At 37.0% G+C, this 24,251-nt stretch overlaps 1 long non-coding RNA gene across 7 annotated transcripts in view; it reads right to left on the bottom strand.

Annotated features, from left to right (window-relative positions):
• Positions 1-2,482: 2,482 nt before the first annotated feature.
• LOC102151672 overlaps positions 2,483-24,251 on the bottom strand; it is a 39,883-nt gene continuing 18,114 nt past the window's right edge. For all 7 annotated transcript variants that reach the window (XR_005383967.1, XR_005383969.1, XR_005383970.1 and 4 more), the window contains 2 exons: positions 3,892-4,064; positions 2,483-2,659 (listed from right to left, as the gene is read on the bottom strand). This is a non-coding gene — a long non-coding RNA (uncharacterized LOC102151672). The remainder of the gene's footprint in view (positions 2,660-3,891; positions 4,065-24,251) is intronic.

Genomic DNA, 24,251 nt, shown 5'->3' with positions numbered 1-24,251 from the left:
ATTCATCATAGTCTCATTTCTCCACAATGTCTTTTTATGAGGCTTTGGGTAATAAAGTGATTCACCTCAAAAAAATGAGAACATATGAAGAAAATTATCCTAGCAATCTGATCTGACCTTTCTCAATTTGCTCATCTGTAAAAAGGAGCAAGAACACCTATCAGTGTTTATCAGCAGATAAACTTACTTCATTATGTGAAAATACTCCCTAAATTACATGATGCAGGGACACCGGGGGGGCTCACCGTGTTAGGAATCTGACTCTTGATTTTGGTTCGGGTCATAATATCAGGGTGATGAGATCAAGCCCTGTGTGGGGCTCCTCGCTGGATGTGGAACCTGCTTAAGATTCTCTTTCTTCTTCCTCTGCCCCTCCCTCCTACTTACACTCTCCCCCCACCAAATAAATAAATAAATCTTTTTAAAAAATTACATGATATTTGGGGCACCTGGGTGGTTCAGTGTTTGAGCGTCTGCCTTTGGTTGAGGTTGTGATGCTGCGGTCCTGGGATCGAGTCCCACATTGGGCTCCCCACAGGGAGCCTGCTTCTCCCTCTGCCTCTTTCTGTGTGTCTCTCATGAATAAACAAATAAAATCTTTTTTAAAAAATTACATGATATTTTTATTTCTTATTTGGGACAGAAGGGATGGATTGAAGGTATAAGAAGCAATTTTAACTAAAGAACACTGAATAGCTGCCTCATCAAAAAGTGGCACTTTCTAATTTTATCCCCCTTATTACTCAAGGTCAACCTACACCACTTTTTTTTTAACTTATCACTGGCAATGACAAATTATGAGATTAAAAATATATTAACTACTGGGAAAGAAGGAACTATTATCATTACAGTGTCTCCTATCTTTATCATTTGGCTTCCTAGGTAAGTTTGATGAGAAAAATCACCTAAACCACCATATGATCTTACCTGCCAGACCCTATATTTAGCATTCCGGAACAGACCGACCAAAATCCTTCCTTCAAAAGAGACTGAAATATATACTACAATTAATATTTTAAATGGATTTTGCTTAGCTTTTTATATTGATGGAATGACTTCTCTCTGCAGGTATTTTACTAGCATTGATTTGAAATTATATTTATGTAGAGATGCCTGGGCGGCTCAGTGGTTGAGCATCTGCCTTTGGCTCAGGTTGTGATCCTGGGGTTCTGGGATCGAGCCTGCTTCTCCCTCTGCCTATGTCTCGCCTCTCTCTGTGTCTCTCAGGAATAAATAAAATCTTTATTTAAGTATGCTTTGTATATATATATTGAAACCTAGCAAAGTGAGCATTTCTACAGACAAACGAACTTTTATCCTATGTTTTTACCAAAAAAAAAAAAAAAAAAAAAACCCACAAAAAACAAAAACCCTATGCTTCCTTCCAAAAAGGCTATTTTGGGGATCCCTGGGTGGCGCAGCGGTTTGGCGCCTGCCTTTGGCCCAGGGCGCGATCCTGGAGACCCGGGATCGAATCCCACGTCGGGCTCCCGGTGCATGGAGCCTGCTTCTCCCTCTGCCTGTGTCTCTGCCTCTCTCTCTCTCTCTGTGACTATCATAAATAAATAAAAATTTAAAAAAAAAAAAAAAAAAAACAAAAAAAAACAAAAAGGCTATTTTGATTTCGTACGTAGAACTCACATGGTTTCCTTGAGTAGGTCTTGGGTAGGACTTGCTTTGCCAGGCTGATGAGACTATTATAGCCCGTATGTAAGACTTGAATATTTATATATCACAGTTTATTTATTGAAATGGGTGAAATATTTTTAACTCCCACTCTGCTTTATAGAGGGAACAATTTCCCTTAGAAAGAATATTATTAGCATGGAAATTAAAAGGTATGATGATTTAAAAATAGCAGAGGAGTGAAAAGAGTAAGTTCTAGGGTCAGACTGCCTGGGTCTGTGGCAGACTCTGCTTGTGGTGGCTGTGTGACTTTAGGCAAGATTTTTTTTTTCTTGAAAAACAGCTTTATTGAGATATAATTCACATACCAGACAAGTCTCTCACTTTAAGTGTACAATTCAGTGGTATTTATTTATTTATTTTAATTTGTTTTTTATTGGTGTTCAATTTACCAACATACAGAATAACCCCCAGTGCCCGTCACCCATTCACTCCCACCCCCCGCCCTCCTCCCCTTCTACCACCCCTAGTTCGTTTCCCAGAGTTAGCAGTCTTTACGTTCTGTCTCCCTTTCTGATATTTCCCACACATTTCTTCTCCCTTCCCTTATATTCCCTTTCACTATTATTTATATTCCCCAAATGAATGAGAACATATAATGTTTGTCCTTCTCCGACTGGCTTACTTCACTCAGCATAATACCCTCCAGTTCCATCCACGTTGAAGCAAATGGTGGGTATTTGTCATTTCTAATAGCTGAGTAATATTCCATTGTATACATAAACCACATCTTCTTTATCCATTCATCTTTCGTTGGACACCGAGGCTCCTTCCACAGTTTGGCTATCGTGGCCATTGCTGCTATAAACATCGGGGTGCAGGTGTCCCGGCGTTTCACTGCATCTGTATCTTTGGGGTAAATCCCCAACAGTTAGGCAAGATTTTTAATAACTCTGTGCCTCAGTCTTCTCATCTTTAAACTCTGTGGCATGTATGTGCAAACTCGTGCAATGCTGACGATTTAATCCTTAAGCTGAGTGATTAAAAATAAAGGATGTAAAGGACAATAATGAGGCCCAGCAGAAGAATTTATATATGTGCACAAACTCTTGGTACAACCAATCTGACATATTTTTCCTTTCTAGTAAGAAGGTAATACTTTATTCAACTTGGCTCAAGGTAGGCTTTTCAGTTGGTGTCTAAATTTAGCCCTAGAGTTCTTTTTTTCCTGGTGGTTTCAGGAACATTCATACTCCATGAAATATGAGTATTTATATATTGTCTTCTGGGTGCCCTTCACTACCCGGGTTTATGTTTTACATTTCACCTATAATTCTTCCTTCAAGGTGATAATGGTCTAGCCCAGAGGTAGGTAAACTCCTACCAAATTGAGCTCACCACCAGTTTTTTATATGGCCTCTGAGCTGAGAATGGTTTTGATTAAATGGGTAGAAAAATCTAAAGAAGAATTATATTTTGTGACATGCGAAAATTATGTGAAATTAAAATTTCAGTATCCATTTAAAAACGTGTTACTGGAACACAGCCATACTCATCCACTTACATATTGTCTATTTTCTTGGCTACCTTTGTGCTACCACAGCAGAGTTGAATAATTAGTATAGAAATCATATGGTCCACAAAGCCTAAAATATTTATTTTTTTTAATTCATTAATTTATTTATGATAGTCACACACAGAGAGAGAGAGAGGCAGAGACATAGGCAGAGGGAGAAGCAGGCTCCATGCACTGGGAGCCCGACGTGGGATTTGATCCCAGGTCTCCAGGATCGCGCCCTGGGCCAAAGGCAGGCGCCAAACCGCTGCGCCACCCAGGGATCCCAAAGCCTAAAATATTTAGTATCTAGCCCTTTAAGAAAATGTTGCTGACACCCGCCCCCCCCCCCAGCCTAAATCTGTCCCAGAAAGAATGGAGATTGGCACACTAACAGGATTATAGGCAAAGTTCTATTAGGCAGAGGACAAGCTGGTGTTTATCTGATGACTGTAGAATAATCTTCTGCTTCAAGACAAGAGAGAAAAAGAAGAAAGACCAGTTATTTGCCGACTAAGAAACTCCACGTTAGGATTGCTCATCATAAGAACTTTTCCAAATTTTCTATAGTGATAGATGGATCCTAATTATATTAAACGGGTTATTCCATTATGATATTACACAGAAGATGAGTCAGAAATTCAGGCAGTTGAGACCAAACACAGGCCCACCCCACATCCCAGGCAGTTGGTGACATGTTAAATACCCACCAGGTTCACAGCTCTTCTGGGAAAGTGATGTAAAGCATTCCTCCCCCAGGAGGAACTGCCACATTTGGTACCTCAACATTCATCTCTTCACTTCCTGCTCTGTTGCAGGCATTTCGGTCAGTTCTGAGGATACAGGGATGATCAGGAAAGCACTCCCGGTGCTCTCACGGAACCTAAGATGCAATGCAGGTGACAAACAATAAGCAAATGAATAAAGGAAGAAATGCGGAAAAGTGCTCTAAAAAAGCAAGATATAAAAAACCATGATTCCACTCATATGAAGTACTTAGAGCAGTCAGATTCACAAAGACAGAAAGAGAATGGTGGTTGCTAGGAATTGAGGAGAGGTGGGAAGAGTATGTCATTACTTAGTGGCTACAGAGTATAAATTTCAGCAAATGGAAAGAGTTCTGGAGGTGAATGGTGGTGATGGGTACACAATATGCATGTACTTGATGCCACTGAACTGTAACTTAAAAGTGGCTAACATGGCAAATGTCATGCTATTTGTATTTTACCATGATGTTTTAAATTGGGGAAAAAAAACAATAGAAAGTAAAGAAATGGTTCTAAAAGTTTCCCTAAAGAGAAAAAAAAAAACAAGAAACAAAAAACAAAAGACAAGTCACCCACAAAAAAAAAAAAAAGAAAAAAAAGAATATTCAATTTCTAATCAGAAACTGGATACTAGATAATAGGGAAGAAAAGTGTATTCAAAATTCTGTGCTTGGAAAAAAAAATTCTGTGCTGAAATTATCTTCAACTTAGCCTTCTATACTCAGACACATTAATTACCTGTGAAAATGGAAAAAGTCATTTTCAGAAAAACACACACATATGCACAGGTATAGTCATGGTAGCTAAGGGGCCAGATGTTCATGTTAATGTATTTGCAGTTTTAAAAAAATATTTTGAATAGATAATTCACATGGTTCAAAAATCAGAATACATAAAAAGATATATATGGTAAAACTCCCCCTCCAATGCTCACTCCCATATTCCCAAATTGTTCTTACTGCTTAATTCCAGAAGTAACCACGGCTGTTAGACTCTCACGTAACTTTCAGAGTATCACTCTGCATACATAAGCAAATTTGAATATGGATTCTTTCTCTTCCCATCCTTTAAAAGATTTAAGTGGGGTCATTAGGTAAGTAAGGCATGAGTAGTAGGAAGACAGCCTCGTGCAGACCCAGGAGGAAAATGTTCCAGGGAGAGGAAAGAGAGACCAGAGGCTTCAAGGCAGGAACTGGTGTCATGTGTTTAAGGATCAGAAGTAAAGTCAAAGCAAGGAAGAATGTCAAAGTGAGGCTCAAAGTGAAGGTCAAAGGAAAATCAGACTGCATGAAGGAGAGTGTGGCAGGAAAACAAGGCAGAAAGGAAGGGAAAGGCCAGGGACCTCGCCTAGAATAATAGTTGATCGCTGGCCAACCCTAACTCATTGAGGAATTGCCTGCCACGGTCACCATCCCTATCTATCACCAAAGGACCATTATGATAGTTTGACATCAAAAGAAAAAAAAAAAAAAAGGATTCCATGGGTCCCCACCTGTTCCAGGAAATGGTCAGCTGTGGTATAGCCTCACCCCTTAACACTGAACAATTCACCTCTTTTGAGATGTCCCCAGCTGGCTCACCTGCCCCTAAGGCCAACCAAAGAATGCGGAGTATTCCTAAAGTTCAAATAGAAAGTCTCCCCTACTTCCAAAAAATCCCACCAGAATAGAATGTTTGTCAATTAGAGACTGTTTCCTCTTTTTATGCCATAAACTAACTCTACTTTTTGCCACCTTAGAACTCCTGCTAAACAAAAGTGATGACAGCTGGGTTCCCTTGTCCAGTTTAGGAAGAAGCAGACTTTGCTCATTTATCTCTGACACAGTTTGGTCTTCGACATCATGAGACATTTACACCTTTGGCCTAAGTAGGGGATCCTACCTTTCCCCAGCTCCTGAAATGGAGAGGGAAGAGGGGGAGAAATCAGCAGATTCTTATTTATTTATTATTTTATTTTTGTATTCTCTATGCTTCTTAAAGTCTGTTATCCTTCAGTACTAAATCCAAATACTTATTTCATTTTACCCCCAATTTGACTCTTAGAGGAGTTCTTTTTTTTTTCCCCAACTGATCTTTATTTTGCACAATACATGCCTAGACATAAACTCATGAAACTTTCCAAGTTTTATTAAAAAGGTATTAAAAATCTCTTTGATGTAGTTCCCATAAAGCAATATTATGACTCAGGGTGCATTTTTAGAGAAATTACGATGAATTCTTTTAAAATTCTAATTATAGTTTAAATAACTTAATTGCTATTCAATATCAACACATCATACATCCAATTCAATATACTTCTTGAAAATATTGCAAAGGATTAAAATAAATTATCGTGTATACTGTGTAATTTCACCTTAATTATGTATTTCTGTGATTGGTTTTCAGTTTCACTATTTCTGTTTTCTTTGTAAATCATCTTTCTTCTCCACGGTATTTCTTGCTTGATAAAAGGATGATGTCAAAAGATGAGATTCTAAGTTTTTTAAATGTTTCTATTTTAAAAGTAGACTTAGAAAAATTTAAAGCAGCAGAAAGTGGATAAAATGGGTGAAGTTTGTCTCTGTCCCCTTGAATTCTACACCCATGAAGTAATTAAAATATGAAGTGTGTGTATGTGTGTGTGCACATGCATGTGTGTTAAAAAAAAAAAGTCAAGAATGGGACTCTGTGAAGAGTTTTAGCCAACTACAAAACTAGAGGACACATAGTCCACACAAGACTGCTCTCACTTCTGACACCAACCTTAAGTTTGTGGGTATCCCAAAGCCACCTTCAGATTTGAAAATTTTCTAGGACTTAGAGCTCACTGAAAGCCATTATACTCATAGTTTATTTCAGGGCGAGGATACAAATAAAAATCACCCAATGGAGGAAGCACATAGGGGGGAGTCTGGGGAAGTACCAGATGCAGAGCTCCCATTGCCCTCCCCCTAGAATGTCAGGTCACTTTACTTTCCTGGCATCAAGGTGAGACAATATACATGGAGTTTTGCCAACAAGGGAAATTCACCCAAGCCTCAGTGTTCAAAGTTTTTACTGGAGTTCTATCATGTAGGTATGATGGATAGGCTCCTTGCCCGCATAGTTGAGCTCAGCCTCCAGGTGGCCTGACACAGCATGACCCTAGGTAACGTTGCTGGGTTGTCTGGTGTGGCCAGCTCCTGGGCACAGCCAGCCTCCACCACACATCGTATTGTTAGACCATCTGGTGAACGAAGGTTCAGGAAAACAAAGGCACTCCTTTCTGACCTGTCATTCCAAAGGCTTAGTGATTAATCCCCACGAAGCCAAAGTTAAAGGCCAGAATTTGTGGGGGAGGGGGCAAGGTTAAATTCTTTACTACATAGGCCTCTAAGTGAAAAACTATTAGAGTATGAGCACCCAGGCTTATTTTTTCTTTCAGCTGATTTCAGACATTATTCCATTATATATACGGTATTATATATATACAATATATGTAATATTTCATAATATTACATATATATATTTTAGAAGAGGGAACAGTAATTGTCTTTTTTTGCCATCATAGAATAGTAGGGGCAGTGGGAGAAATGGGATACTATTCATTTTATGCTTTTGCTGTTTGTCTTTTTTTTTTTTTTTTTTTTCCTTTCTGTCCCTTGGCTTCCTCCAATCCAATGCAGTTAGTTTCCATTACTAAAATGTCACTCTGAGTTAGGGATCGCCTATACAATGTCCACAGAGGTAGATAAAGGAGTAAATCTCCCATTTGAGGTTGGCTCAACATTGATATACTTTGTTCACGTATTACACATAAAAAAATATACATTTTTTCCAGAAAGGAAATCTGTTTCCTTCCTTCCCCACTGAACCTCCCCTTTTTTTTCTTGAAAGGGATAGATCTTTCAGCAAATCTTTTCTTTTTCTTCTTTTGTGGCACATGCAGAGAAATAGTTCTCTGCTATAATAAAATTTACAGCTGGGATGAGTAGAAACTTGTCCCTGACTCTTACTCTAAGGTGTAAGTCAACAATAGAACCTGGTGATGGTGGTCCTTAAAACACATCTTCTCATCTAAAGGAGTAGTGTCCACTCAGCTCTAGCTAATGGTTACATGGTAAGTATAAGAAAAAGGTAGAAAATCTGAAATAATTCTGTTCATTCATTCATTCATTCATTTGTGTAAAAGTCACACAGCATAAAATTAACCATTTTCAGGTGAAAAATTCAGTAACATTTAGTATATTCACAATGTTGTGCAATCACCACCTCTATCTAGTTCCAAAAATTTCCATCGTTCCAAAATAAAACCTTGTGCCCATTACACAGCTCTCTATTCCCCCTTCCTTCTAGCAACTGGCAGTCACCCATCAAATAGGTAAATAGGTGGATTTACCTATTCTGGGTAGTTTCTACGAATGGAATTATACAATATGTGATCTTTTGTATCTGGCTTCTGAAATAACTCCATTTTAAATATGGTATCAATGCTAAAAAACAATAAACAACAATATTGGGTTAGATAAACGTGTCAGGGTGGGTATGGCCCGCCCATCACCAGTTAATAGGCTCTATTCTGATGTGAAGAGAGAGAAGAGGCATAGATAGAAGTTTGATTAAAAGAAGGGGCCTATCAAGATGTTTTCTAGGAAGACAAGGAATTGAACTAGGTCATCAAATTCATAAACCCAGTCAAGGACATAGAATCCTGTGGAGAGAGCCTGTTAGAATCATGGTTTTGACAGGAAAACTAAGCTCGATGTTCTAGAAAATCCTAGAAAGTAGAGAATAAAGAACTTCAAAGGTGGAAATCAAGTAGTCTGTAGACCTAAAAAAACACGGAGGATTTAAAAAAAGAAAAGAAAGAAAGATATAGGGTAAAATAGGATGATGTCAGAGATGATGCCAATTGGAACTCAGCCTGAAGCTCAATACTTAATGTTTTCGTCTCAGATTCTTCCCTAAGAAAATCAATAGAATTACTCATTGTGCTTGATTCTTGTTAGAATTGTAGAATTGTAGATATTATTTCTATAATACCTGGCACAACATAAAAATTATTAACTATGAATTATTATAATAATGAGACTGGTATCGACAGTTATTTTTTTGTTTTCAACAGAGTTTAAGTCAATACTCCTAGGATAGACATTTGCTTTCTGGACTGCCTTTCTATTCCCTGCTGGGTGCAGGTAGGACACCATAAAGTGGCATGGCACATCCTCAAGGGGTTTAGTAGACCCTCAATAGAAGGAGAGAGGTGTTCTTACAAACGTCTATGAAGCACTTTACCACTAGTTGAGAGGAATGGTCATGGATTTTTAAATTAAATCTAAATAATTTTACTCATTGGAAAGGATGACAGATGGACAGTGTGACCCCCTGTAATCCCTTTTCGTTGTGGAAATGGCAGTTAGTGGAGGGATTAAGCCTGTCAGTGTCACACTGCCAACTGGATAGATCTCAAATTGAGAAGGACAACTTCTGTGTCAGACTAAGTAGGTCAAATTTTTGTACCTTTTCCATAAAGTCCTCTGCCAAGCAGAGAGTGAAAATTCAGGGGCACTTGTTGATTTGACAAAGTTTAGATTTCACTTTTTCAAATATCTTTAATAATCATCTAAAAATTTAAGACCAACAGAGAATTATACCAACACCTCCATAATACAAACAATGTTTTTGGTCTACTTAAAATGAATTTTGCATCATAAAGAAAGATTTAAAGATATGACCCCAAGTCTTAGCTGTTATATAATCTTAAATAATCTCCATGTTTTTTAAAAGGAACGTGCTCTGTTTAATGTGAAATGGGGGAAAGGGCCATCTTTTACTCCTTAAAATTCTATTTTCTGATTAGCTCTGTGTACATTAATGATAAAAATCTAACATCGTTTCCAGAAATTAAATGTCTCTCTATTTAAATAATTGACTTGAATTAGTTAAGGGGAAAAAAATCTGATTTTTAGAACACAATATACCAAAGGGAAAAACAATCAAGTCTGAAACTGTTATTTCTCTTATTAAGTCTTTTCCTTAGGGTTTTCAGTGAGCCTTGACTTGCATGGAAGTAGGTGTAATGTTGACAAGAAGGATGTGATTCCTACAGAACAGTTCTGGACTCGGTTCCCTTAAGCAGGGAACTTGAGTTGAGCTAGTTTCTATTAGATCTTGAGTGTCAAGAAATTAATAAGGGTATTGATTCCATAGGTGTAAGAACAAAATTGTGGGGAGTGAGGTCCTAGTTTCTGATTGATTGCTTGATTAGGCAATGATTTAGCAGGGGAGCAGGAGGCAGGAATCATTTAAACCAATATTTCCAGAATTATAGCACTTATTAAACAGATGAATTAAGGTCACCTATATATGATATACTAATATTTTTAATTACCTTTTTATGACAAGTGATACTGACCTTCTACTTATATTGATGACATGCGCTTTCGTTTTAGATTTATCTGACCAAATGAAAAAAGTTTTAATTTAAAAAAACAAAATGGTAAAGTTTTATGAAACGTGCCAAACATTGCAAAGGTTGTGTATGAAGGACCGGTTTGTGAAACATTCATTTCAATTACGAAGGCAGGTAGTTTTTTAAATTGAAGTACATCTAACCCTGTGAGGTCCTAGGCATATGAATTGACATTCTAAACCTGTCAGAACCACTGGATTTGGAGGGGAGGGGTGTCTGGATTTTAATTTTTATCTTTGTGCATCTAAATTCTTAAGTTCCTATAAAGTAGTCTGACTGATAATAAACAGAAAAAGATATCATCTCTCCAATGTCTAGAATGAAAATGAATAAAGACAATCAAAATTCATCAGTCCAGGTGTGACAACTTTAAATATTAGCTAGAAACAGATATAATGAGTCAGCAAACCATGCGAAATACAGACGTCTTGGTATTTGCTTGACACATTTACACCTTACAAATTGAGAATTACATCTACAGTAATACAAAATCAATTCCCAATTAAAAGCGAGGTTTAATTCTATTTAATTATATTAGTCTTCTTTCGAAAATAAATTCACATGATGGTTTCAGACACAAACAACACAATACCATTTTTTAAATGCAATTAAGCACATTGGCATAAAGGAAAGACATCATGGATATCATGGTATATAGTCTGCAGACCGCGTGGTCCATGCTGGCAGTAGACTGCAAAGTTGTGGATAAGCTTCCTAACAGCCAAAATAAACACAAATGTGTAATTAGTTACAACGGGGGTGGCAAACTATGGCCCTTGGGCCAAATCCCATCTGCCGCCTGGTTTTGTAAATAGTTTCACTGGCACACAGCCATGCTCATTTGTTTCTATATTGTCTATAGCTGTTTGTCCACGATGGGGGAAGGATTGAGTGGCTGCAACAGAGACAGTACGACCCGTAAGAAAAAGTTTGCCAAGTCCTGAGTTACAACATCACAGCAATTAAAAGATTTTCAAAACTCTACTGGCTTGGTGAGTTTTTTATTTTTTTAAAGATTTTATTTATTTATTTATTTATTTATTTATTTATTTATTTATTATGAGACAGAGAGAGAGAGAGAGAGGCAGAGACACAAGCAGAGGGAGAAGCAGGCTCCATGCAGGGAACCTGATGTGGGACTTGATCCCAGGACTCCAGGATCACACCCTGGGCCAAAGGCAGGCAGGCGCTAAACTGCTGAGCCACCCAGGGATCCCCTTGGTGAGTTTTTTAAAAACACAACCATTTTTGTTATTAAAAGGCATTGATATTAACATGTTTATCTTTCTCAAAATGGATGTGATATTTTTGCATAAAATTTGTGTCTATATTTCCATATAACAGATTAGCTGCGTTAAGCTGCGTTGCCAACTTTAGCTAGCTAAAGCTCATCTCTTGTATAAATTAAGTACTACATACTCATACTCCCTAAAATATGAGTCTAAAAAGGAACTGCCAGCAAGGCCCAGATCTAAAATAAATCCATTCCCTAACAGCCATCTTTTTACACAAGGATTTGTAAACACTGTCTCCTACCTTTTACGGTGCATCACATTAATCATTAACTTCAAAGGAAAAGCAATCTCTCGATAAAGAACATTTCCTTCTGCTCAGTCTTTAAGTCCAGATCAGCAGCAACTATCATGTAATGGATTTAGGACAATGCACCATAAGCAAAGGATGAGAATGTCAATAAAGCTTCTTTAAAAACCTTTCCAACTGCTTGGACTTCAGAGAAGGCAGCAAATGAAAGCAAAGGGAGCCAATCCCAGCTGTGACTATGTGAAGAGTGTCCATTCCCAGGTTTGACTCCTAGGAGCCTAAATTTGAGGCTGACTTTACTATCGGGCCATACTTGCTTGATCCAAGAGTGGACCTGGTATGGGTTGGCTATCAGATTCAGTCTCCAGAGAATTGGGAATACCCTGGAATGTTGGTTCTCAGACTCACAAATGGAATCCCCAGGAAAAGGAGGCTTGAGCTGTGCTGCTGAGTGAAAAACCAGAGCTGCCCCGATTCCTGCCTCACTGAAACCTCGTTGTCCAGAATTTCCTTAGCTCCTGTGAATTCTCCATCTTTTCCTAATTTCTATTGCTTGTATCCAAAGAAACTTAATAACTTGTCCAGATGGTACCTTTTCAAACACTTAAGGATAGTTATTGTAGCCCTCTAAACTTTCTTTCTCCCACATGAAGGGTACTTATTTTATTAATTCTTTCCTCAAAATAATTTTACTGGGGAAGAAAAATCCCAGCTATCTAAACAGATACATTTTTTAAAAATATAATCTAATCCTAACCTCTAACCTCAGCCTCTCCAAATTCTTGTGTCAAGAATTGAACGCAATGCTCAGGCATGGTATGATCAGCACAGAGTAAGACAGTACTATCACCTCCCCTATTGTAAGTATTATATTTCTTCTTCTCCTCTAGGATTTTGATGGATTCTTATCTCACATTTACATCTTTCATTTGAATTTATTTCTGTGTATGGTATAAGAAAAGCGGTCCAGTTTAATTCTTCTGCATGTTACTGTCCAGTTTGCCCAACACCATTTGTTGAAGAGACTGTCTTTTTTTTTTTTTTTCCATTGGGTATTCTTGCTTGCTTTGTCGAAGATTAATTGCCCATAGAGTTGGTGGGTTTATTTCTAGGTTTTCTATTCTGTTCCATTGATTCATGTGTCTATTTTTGTGCAGGTACCATAGTGTCTGGAAAACAATATGAATGTTCTTCACAAAGTTAAAAATAGAAATACCACACAATCCAACAATTGCACTACTAGGTATTTACCCAGAGGATACAAAAATACTGATTCAAAGGAATACATACACCTTGATGCTTATAGCAGCATTATCAACAATAGCCAAATTATGGAAAAAGCCCAAATGTCCATCAATTAATGAGTAGATAAAGAAGCTATAGTATACATACATCTAGATATATATACATACATACTTACAATGGAATTTTAGCCATAAAAAGAATGAAATCTTGCCATTTGCAATGACATGGATGGAGCTACAGAGTCCTATGCTAAGCTAAATAAGGCAGTCGGAGAAATGCAAATACTACATGATTTCACTTACATGTGGAATTTAAGAAACAAAGCAAATTAACATAGGAGAGAAAAAAAAAACAATAGACAAACCAAGAAATTCTTAGCTCTTAATTATAGAGAATAAACTGTTGGTTACCAGGGGAGAAATGCGGGGGGGGTGGGTGGGGGGGGAAGGATAAATAGGTGATGGGTATTAAGAAGGGCACTTGTGATGAGCACTAGGTGTTGTATGTGGGTGATGAATCACTCGATTTAACATATGAAGCAAGTGTTGTGCTGTATGTTAACCAATTGGAATTTAAATAAAAACTTGAATAAAAAAAGGTTGATATCTTTATTTTAATCAGTACCCATGGGTGCATTAAATCCACTTTATTGAATCCAGTAATATTGAAATAGTATCTACTCTGCATTTCTAAGCTTTTCCATAAGAATGAAATAAGTCTTTTCCAAATCCTTGTTCAAGTCCACTTACATTGTGCCTACAATTTTCCCCTGATAGAACAGTCAAATTACTCTGTCAAAAAAGTTGTATAACCTTTCCAGAAAACAATTCAGAAGTACATGCCAAGGCTCACAAAAATGCTCTTATTTCAACCATCTCATAAAATTTCCCTTCAGAAATATGTGCCAAGGAAATAATTCAGCTTTTTGTACATAAGTCTTTTTTCTAGATTTCAGATTCTTTTATAATATTTCTATTTTTGTATTCTGTGTTATTTAGAAAGGTAAAACAGCAAGCATAGTAAAAGCAGAATTACAAGTCATGTTGCAGCACATAATGAATTGCTACACAGACTTTTAAATATTGATTTTGAAAATATACATTGACATGGGCAAAATGCTCATAACACAAGTGAAAAGCAAAGATGCAAATGCATAAAGTTTGATCTAATTTCTAATGTATATTTAATATGTATAAATGATGTGTATTATGTACATACACTAAATAACTAGACTTTCCTATGTTTCATTAGTCTGTAGCTCTAATGAATATATATATTCATATACATTTTTTACTGGATTATCCAACCTCCTGCAAAGCTGTCCTCAAGTATTTCCAAAATACTAAAAGTATTTCCAAAATATATATCTATATATTTCTGAATTCAAGTAATTTAAATATATTTCTGAAATAAACAGTTGACCCTTGAGCAACACAGGTTTGACTGCTCAGGTCCACTAAGCATGTGGATTTGTTTTCAATAAATACTGCATAGTATTGTAAATATATTTTCTTTTCCTTATGCTTTTCTTAATAACATTTTCTTTATTATAAGAATACAGTTTATAATACATTTAACATACAAAAGATGTGTTAATTGACTTTATATCATCAGTAAGGCTTCTGGTTAATAGTGGACTATCAGTAGTTAAGTTTTAGGGGAGTCAAAAGTTATATATGGATTTTCAACTATGCAAAGAGTCAGTACTTTTAACCCCTACATTGTCCAAGGGTCATCTGTATATTCAAGTACTTATACATATTCAGGAAATTCAAGTATTTCTGAAATATATATATATATATATATATATATATATATATATATATATATGGTATTATCTAGCCCCCTGCAAAACTTTCCACAAGTATTTCTGAAAGTTGTATGGAAGTACACAGGAATATGCTACTTTTACCTACCATGCTACTACATCCACTATGTTTTCTCTAGGGCTGCCCTACTAAGCATTTCAGTCTTCTGCCAGAAACTGCCACCACTACCTTTCATCAGACACTATTCTCAAGTGACTACGTAATGCTCAAAATAGAAAAAGAAAGCTTGCAAGCTTCCAACAGCTCCAATGGATAATAAGTTCTAATTCCCTAAAGTAGTCTAGTTGCCTGTTTTCAGATATTATTTTCATGATGGTTTGTTGATTGTCTGGAACCTATAGTTCAAGCTACTGAAAGCCCTAGCAAATCACTAACTCTCAAAAATGTTTTGAACTCTCAGACATTTGTTATAGGGCATGGCAGCAAGATTATGAGCTCTATTTTCTTAGGATTTGTGCTTACCACCTATTTGGACACTGACCATCTTACATATTTTATGGCATCATTCAAGGAGCAACACTGAGGTTATATCACCAAGATGTTTATTCACATGCTGGCAAGATACTGCTAATATAATTATATTATCTATTTAAACTTATTCTTCCCATTAATTCACAACACTAATATTTTCTCCATGAACTACTGGGAAGGTAGCAGGAGTCATTAAGATTTCTTAGAGCATCTTTTAAATTTTGGTAGAGCCCCATAGGCATGATGAATAACATCTTGACTATTTCTGTCTTAGCCAGTAGGATATGAAATATTATTCTGCTGTTGTATAGGTTGTGCACTGCTTGACAAAAGATAGCGTGATATCTAAGAGAGTGCCATTTATATCCTAGTCACTAGATTTGTGTAACATGTTTCATTATAAATAATAATTACAAGTTGAAATTATTATACCTTGTTTTAGGAAGTAGAATGCCTCATGTAAGGGAGTGACTTTGTCTAATTTACAAAAAGACATCGTGTGAACTTCTAGCAGCCCTAGGACTAACCACGGTCACTTATAAATTCAACTTTGAAATGCCCTAGCAAATACTTCGATAACTAAGAGAGGGTGTGTTGATATAGAATGATGTCACTAACTGAGAAAGAGAGGGAAAGGAAGAAAAGGATAAGTTATACTTCACAATTGGAAATATGAGACTGGAACTCAGAAAAAAAAATAGGGGTTGAAATTCTAGAGGGGTGAATTTGTGAGAGTAAATGAGACCAATAAAATAGATGATGTACATGTGAACAAAAATACAAAAATATACTTGGAAATAAGGAAATCAATAACCTAGCCCCGAAGAGGCAGAAGGAGGGGAAATGTAGTCAGAAACACAAATAGAAGATGGTCAAAGTATTAGGAGGACAGAAGAAATAAGATCATGGAAACACCAACAAAAAAAAACTCTTACAAGGAATAGACAATCCATACTGTCAAGAGGAAAGACAGGTCAAGGAGAATGAGGATTGAAAAGAGTAAACTCTATGGAGGAATTGGTGTGGGAATTAAATTGCAATGAGTTGCAGAGGGAATGGAAAGTGAATATCTAATAATAATAAATATAGATTGGATTCTTAAGAAATCTGGTTTTGAATCAAGAGAGACTATTGTTGCAAATGCAAGTTTTCACCGGGAAAAAAATGCTACAGTAGAAGTCAGCCTCCAGCACTTATTTAGTCCATTAATGAAATGCTGAAAGTGCAGATTTAGAATTAATGCTAGAGGAGAGAGATGCTGTTGCAACTCTTGTAATAAAACAAAACAAAAAATAATATATGTTAATAACCAATTACTTTTTATGTGTCTTGAACGCTGGTCACTTGGGAAGAGAGGTTTTATTTAAGGATTTTGAGTTGGCAGATAGTTTATATAAAAACTCTGATATGAACTTCCAGCAACTTCTAAGGCCTTAAGTTTATTTTTTCATTGTGTTTAATTTCACTTCTCAACAAATGACTGTGCTTTACTTTGATTTATCTCCGTCACTGGCATTAGTCCATAGTTTCCAGCTTTATTTGGAGTTGTTTAGGTATTTATGGGTATGAAAGAGGAAGAGAAAAAAAGATGTGGTAGTGAAAATGTATATAAAGAACACAGCTCAAGGTCGGTGTAGAGAAAAGTTTCTGTGATTCAAAGACATTTATTTTTTTTAAGTACGTGTATAGCCAAGGTGATCACGTCTTGAAACAGTCTATGTTCTAATTTTTACTTAAAAGTAAAATGGCAGAAAAAGTACATGGTGAAAGAGTAAGTTGCAAAGAGTCAACAGTGAAGGAAGAGTGAGAAGAAAAAGGTCAGCATTCTGTGATTCAAAGACATTTATTTTCTTTAAGTACCTGTATAGCCAAGGTGATCACGTCTTGAAACAGTCTATGTTCTAATTTTTACTTAAAAGTAAAATGGCAGAAAAAGTAAATGGTGAAAGAGTAAGTTGCAAAGGGTCAACAGTGAAGGAAGAGTGAGAAGAAAAAGGTCAGCATTCAACTGACCAAGAAGTTAAATTCATTTTTCAGAATAGATGAGTCTCGTAAGCTCTTATCTTGCTGCTGCAATAAAATACTTCAACTTCCCAGTGGGTAAAATGAAAGGTGATGAAGGCTAGTCACCCACATTGTCATGGAGAGAAAAGTCAACTGTCAAGGGGAACTTCTTCTTGGATCTTAATGGTTTCCCAGCCACAGGAAAACCAGACTTATTTAAAGACAAAATTGAGTGTGGTAGTATTTGGAAGACCATAAATATGAGGCATTACAAAGAAAAAGAAAAAAAGAAAAGCTGACCAAAGCAAATTGCTTAATGTCTACAAATACTGTACTGTAGTAAAGGTCTCAACCTCAAAGAACTTAATGGGCCTGAAAATGTTAACACTAATGATTGCTGCAAAATATAATAGGAAATATTAAGGTAACAATTAAAAAGAATCTTCCTTATTACCCCTACCTCTCTCCTCCCATGATCCCCCCCAAACCCTCTAGGCTCAGATTCCTTCACAGAGGCATTCTACCTAATATTTAAGGAATAGATAAAACTAGTTCTGTACAAACTCTCAGAATATAAGGTAGGAGGAAATACTTCTCAATTCATTTTATAAGGCCAGAATTATCCTAATCTTAAAACCAAACACACAGATGATAAGAATAGATAATTACACACCAATATCCTTCATGAAAATATGTAAAAATCTTTAACAAAATATTAGCAAATAAAAATCATCAATATATAAAAAGATAATATAGTTTGACAGCTGGCATCTATCCCAGGAATGTACAATATTAACAAACCTAAAAAGATCAGGTGATCATCCTAATAGATACAGAAAAAGCATTTTTAAAAATGTAAACCTAGGGGATCCCTGGGTGGCTCAGTGTGTTTAGCGTCGCCTTCAGCCCAGGGCGTTGATCCTGGAGATCCTGGGATCGGGTCCCACATGGGCTCCCTGCATGGAGCCTGCTTCTTCCTCTCCCTCTGCCTGTGTGTGTGTTTGTCTCTCTCTCTTTCTCTCTTTCTCTCTGTCTCTCATGAATAAATAAATAAAATCTTTTTAAAAAAATTAATAAAAGGTAAACTATTTCTGATTTAGAATCCTCACCAGGGACACCTGGATGGCTCAGCGGTTGAGCATCTACCTTTGGCTCAGGGCATGATCCTGGTGTCCGGGATCGAGTCCCAAATGGGCTCCCTGCATGGAGCCTGCTTCTCCCTCTGCCTGTGTCTCTGCCTCTCTGTGTGTGTCTGTGTCTCTCATGAATAAATAAATAAAATCTTAAAAAAAAGAATCCTCACCAAAGTAAAAAGCAAAAGGAAATTTCTTTATTTAACATAATATTCAATGGTGGAAAATTGAATACTTCACCCCTAAAATTCCAACAAGGCAAGCATATGAACTTCCACTCTTTTTTTTTCTTTATTTTATTTTTTTTTAATTTTTATTTATTTATGATAGTCACACAGAGAGAGAGGCAGAGACATAGGCAGAGGGAGAAGCAGGCTCCATGCACCAGGAGCCCAATGTGGGATTCGATCCCGGGTCTCCAGGATCACGCCCTGGGCCAAAGGCAGGCGCTAAACCGCTGCGCCTACCCAGGGATCCCTCCACTCTTTTTTTTAAAGATTTTTAAAATTTATTCATTCATGAGAGACAGAGAGAGGCAGAGACAAATTGTCTCTGTCTCTAAAAAAATCTTAAATCCTCTGCAAAAGAGGTGTTAGAACTAATGAATTTAGCAAGGTTGCAGGACACAAGGTTAATAAAGAAATAAATTATAATCTATACACTAGAAACCACTGGAAATTAAAATTTAATTTTAATAACATATGCAATAGCATCGAAAACCATAAAAACTTAGGAGTAAATTTAATAATAATGTGCAAGACATGTCACATGAAAATTACAAACCATTGCTAATAGAAATAAAAGAATTTCTAAGTAAATGGGGAGATATACTATATTCATGCATCAGAAAGTTCAATTTTGTTAAGGTGTCAATTCCTCCTATATTGATCTGTGGATTTAATCTCAAAATCCTAGCAGGCTTTTGTTGTTGAAATCGGCAAGGTGATTTTATAACTAATATGGAAATACAATGAAGAATAAAGTTGGAGGACTTTTGCTGGCGTAAAGGTAAAAATATAGATCAATAGAACAGATAGAGTCCATTGGTGAATTGATTTTTGACAAATATCTGGAGGCAACTCAGTAAATAAGGAAAAATCTCCAACAAATGGTGCTGGAACAACTGGATAGCCATATGCAAAAAAATGAACCTTGATCGCTACCTCACAGCATATACAAAAATGATTGTGAAATATATCATGAACTAAAATATAAGAGCTAAAACTATCAAATTTCTAAAAGAAAACATAAGAGAAAATCCATGTAGCATTGGTTTAGGCAAAGATTTCCTACTTAAGATTCAAAAAGCACAAACCATAAAAGACAAAAAATCTATAATTTGAACTTCATCAAAAGTTTTTAAAATGTTTGCTTTTTATTTATTTTTTAAATATTTTAAAAATATTTTATTTACTTACTCATGAGAAACACAGAGAGGTATCCCAAATGTTTGCTTTTTAAAAGACACTGGTGAGGGGATGCCTGAGTGGCTCAGTGGTTCGAGCGTCTGCCTTTGGCTCCAGGCCTGATCCCAGAGCTCTGGGATCGAGTCTTGCATCGGGCTCCCTGCTAGGAGCCTGCTTCTCCTGTGCCTATGTCTCTGCCTCTCTCTCTGTGTTTCTCATGAACAGATAAATGAAATCTTTAAAAAGAAGAAGAAGAAGAAGACGACGACAACGACAACACTGGTGGGTGGCTGTGTGGCTCAGTCAGATAGGCATCTGACCCTTGGTTTTAGCTCAGGTCATGATCTCAGGATCATGAGATGGAGCCCTGCTTCAGGCCAGTGCAGAGTCTGTTTAAGATTCTCTCTTTCTCCCTCTGCCCCTCCCCCTACTCTCTCTTAAATAAATAAATAAATAAATAAATAAAATATTTAAAAAATAAAAATAAAAAGACACTTGTACACTTCTTGTCCAGACAAGATGACATAGACTCATTTCTCACTGCTCCTCAACCATATACACTACAACTATAAACACTGAAATAATACAAGAGGCAACCAAAGGAGAAACCTGGAAGATAGTAAGGGAAACTAGTTTGAGATCATAGTACTGGAGAATGACACAGGGAAAGGACATCTCACCTCTCTTCCTACCCAACAAAGAAGGTAATCAAGATCTGGTGTTTCCCAACTCCTAACCTAGCAATGGGAGGCAGCCCAGATAAGCCTATTCCAAACCTGGATTGAAATGAAGTCTGGATGAGCCTGGCACCATTGGAGAGGAGGTTAGATCTCAGAGCCCTATTCACAATAATTGGCCAAGGAAGCACTTTTCCTCCCCTCCAGGCCTGAGACTTCCCTCCTACAACTTGGTAAGACAGAGTAGCAGGGAGCTTCAGCAAGAAGGATCTGCCACAACAAACTGTCCAAGCCTGGAAGCCTCTTTGCCTTGCAGCCCTGAGATGCTTGCTCTCTTCCCACCAGGAGACACCAGCCTGCCCAGCCTGGGGAAGCACTTTTACTCCCTCAGCACCAGCAGAGACCAGTGGGAGCCCCAGATAAACAGAAAGAACAAAAAAACACCACAGAGTGCCTGAAACTTGAATTGTCATTGGAACCACAGCCCACAAAAGTAGCCTGTGACCTGGATTCTAAACTAAAGCCTGCTGAAAGAAAAATCTCAAAGGAAATTTTAAAAATACGGAGAGTTGAATGAAAATACAACATATCGAAAATGTAGAATGAGGCTAAAGCAACGCTGAGAGGAAAATTTATTACACTCAATGTTTACCTTAAAAATAGGAAAAGGTCTCAAGTTAATCATCTGATTTCTTACCTAAACAAACTAGAAAAATGAAAGTAAAATAAAGGCAAAAAGATGGAAATATTAAAGCATGACTAGAAATCAATAGAATTGGTAAAAGGAAATGGGTAGAGAAAACTCAACGAAATAAAGCCTAGTTCTTTTAAAAAATTCGATGACATTGATAAACTTCTAGCAAGTCTGACAAGAATCAAAGGAGAGAATACAAATCACAGTCTCCATCTAAAGAATGAAACAAGCATATCCATGACAGGTCTTAAAGCTATTACAAAGCATAATAAGAGAATACTGCAAGCAACTCCTCTATTCAAATATTCATATATTCATTAAAAGAAATGGACCAATTTTTCAAAACTCACAAACTACCAAAACTTAACCTAGATGAAATAGCTTAATTTATTTTTTAATTATTAAGTTAATGTATTAGTAATTAAAAGACTCTCAAGAAAAAAAAAAATTCTCCAGGCTCAGATACTTTACTAGAGAATCCTACTAAACATTTAAAGAATTTTTTTTCATTTAAAGAATTAACACCAATTTTACACAGTTTCTTCCTGAACAGAGAACAGGAAACATTTCCCAGCCTATTTTATGGGGTCGATATTACCCTGATACCAAAACCAGACAAAGAGAGTACAAAAAAAGAAAACTACTATGAACTTCAATGAAAAAGAAATCCTCACCAAAAAATCAGCAAACCCAAATACACCAATGTATGAAAAAGAATCATACACCATGACTAAATGAAGTTTATTTCAGATATTCAAGCCTGGTTCAGTATTCAAATTTCAATAGATGAAATTCATACCAATAGTAAGTATCCTATTTACTATCCTTCCTTAATCATCAAATTATAGATAAAGGAGAATTGTCTCAACCTGATTAAAAGCATCTACAAAAAATCTACAGCTAGGGGTACCTTGGTGGCTCAGTCAGTTGAGCTTTGTTCTCTTGATTTCAGCTCAGGTCATGATCTCACCATCATGAGATCAAGTCCCATGTCGGGCTCCGCACTGGGTGGGAAGTCGGCTTGAGATTCTCTCTCCCTCTCTGAAAATTGCAAAATGCTGATGACAGAAGTCAAAGACCTAAATAAATAATATCCTGTGTTCATGAATTGGAAGTCTCAATATAGGTATAGTTTCAGTTCTCCTCAAATTGATCTATAGATCTCATGCGATTCCTATTAAGATACTAGCACATTTTTCTGTAGACGTAGACAAGCTTATTCTAAAACTTATAAGGAAAGGCACCCAGGTGCCCTGGAAGGATAACCTTTTCAACAATTAAGCATCCATAGGCAAAAGAAAAAAAAAATCTCAAACTGAGCCACGTAACTATACAAAAATTAACTCAAAATGGATCATTGATTTAAATGTAAAACATAAAACTATAAAACCTCTAGAAAATAGGGTCAAAATGGATCATTGATTTAAATGTAAAACATAAAACTATAAAACTTCTAGAAAATAGGGATGCCTTGGGTGGCTCAGTCGGTTAAGTGTCTGCCTCTGGCTCAAGTCATGATCCCAAAGTTGTGGGATCGAGTCCCACATTGGGCTCCCTGCTCCCGAGGGAGCCTGCTTCTCCCTCTGCCTGCCATTCCCCCTGCTTGTGCTCTCTCTCTGACAAATAAATAAATAAAATCTTAAAAAAAAAATCTTTTAGAAAATAAAGAGAAAATCTTTGGGCTCTAGCATGAGGCAAAGAGTTCTTAGGCTTGACATCAAGAACATAATCCATAAAAGGAAAAATCCATAAATTAAACCTCAACAAAACTAAAAACTTTTGCTTTCCGAAAGACTGTGTGAAGAGAAAGAAAAGACGAGCTACACCACAGGAAAAACATTTTGCCCATCGCTTATCTCACAAGTGCCTGGTATCTAGAGTACATAAAAAAACTACAAAACTTAGCAATAAATCAATAATCCAACTAGAAAATGAGCAAATGGCATGAACAGACATTTTATTGAAGAGAATGTACAGATGACAATTAACACCCGAAAAGGTGTTCAACATCACTAAGTCCCGGGAAAGTACCAATTAAAACTCTGATATCACTATGCACCCAGCAGGATGACAGAAATAAAACACAGTGACAAAACCCCAGGCTGGTGAGAACGTGGAGAGCGCATCACCCATGCACTGCTGGCAAGTGGTGCACCCATCCTGGAAGGCAGCTTGACAGTTTCCTATAGGGCGAAACATGCAATCACCGCATGACTCAGCAATTATGCTGTTGGCGTTTATCCCAAAGAAATGAAAACTGGATCAACACAAAAATCTGCACACGAATGTTCATATCAGCTTTACTCCTTTTCTTTTTTTAAGATCTCATTTATTCATGAGAGACACAGAGAGAGAGGCAGAGACACAGGCAGGGGGAAAAGGAGGTTCCCTGCAGAGAGCCTGATGCAAGACTTGATCCTGGGACCCCAGGGTCACGCCCTGAGCTGAAGGCAGACGCTCAACCCCTGAGCCACCCAGGTGGCCCCATATCAGCTTTACTCCTAATCACCACAAACTGAAAACAACTCAGGTGTCCTTCAATGAGTGACTGGTTCAAGTAACTACAGTACCAGCATATTGTGTAAAAAAACCTCAGCATTTAAAAGAAGCAAAACTAGTGATACATAACAATCTTTAGAGAATTATGATGAGTGAAAAAAAAATCTCAAAAGTTTCCCTACTGTATCAGAAGGGGAGACAGAGCATGGAAGACTCCTAACTCTGGGAAACGAACTAGGGGTGGGGGAAAGGGAGGAGGGCGGGGGGTGGGGGTGACTGGGTGGTGGGCACTGAGGGGGGCACTTGGCGGGATGAGCACTGGGTGTTATTCTGTATGTTGACAAACTGAACACCAATAAAAAATAAATTTATT

The sequence above is a fragment of the Canis lupus genome, chromosome 34 (genome assembly GCF_011100685.1).
Source record: "Canis lupus familiaris isolate Mischka breed German Shepherd chromosome 34, alternate assembly UU_Cfam_GSD_1.0, whole genome shotgun sequence".
NCBI classification, from domain to species: domain Eukaryota; kingdom Metazoa; phylum Chordata; class Mammalia; order Carnivora; family Canidae; genus Canis; species Canis lupus.
The sequence above is the reverse complement of the archived record's forward strand: the minus strand, read 5'-3'. Positions and strand labels throughout refer to the sequence as shown.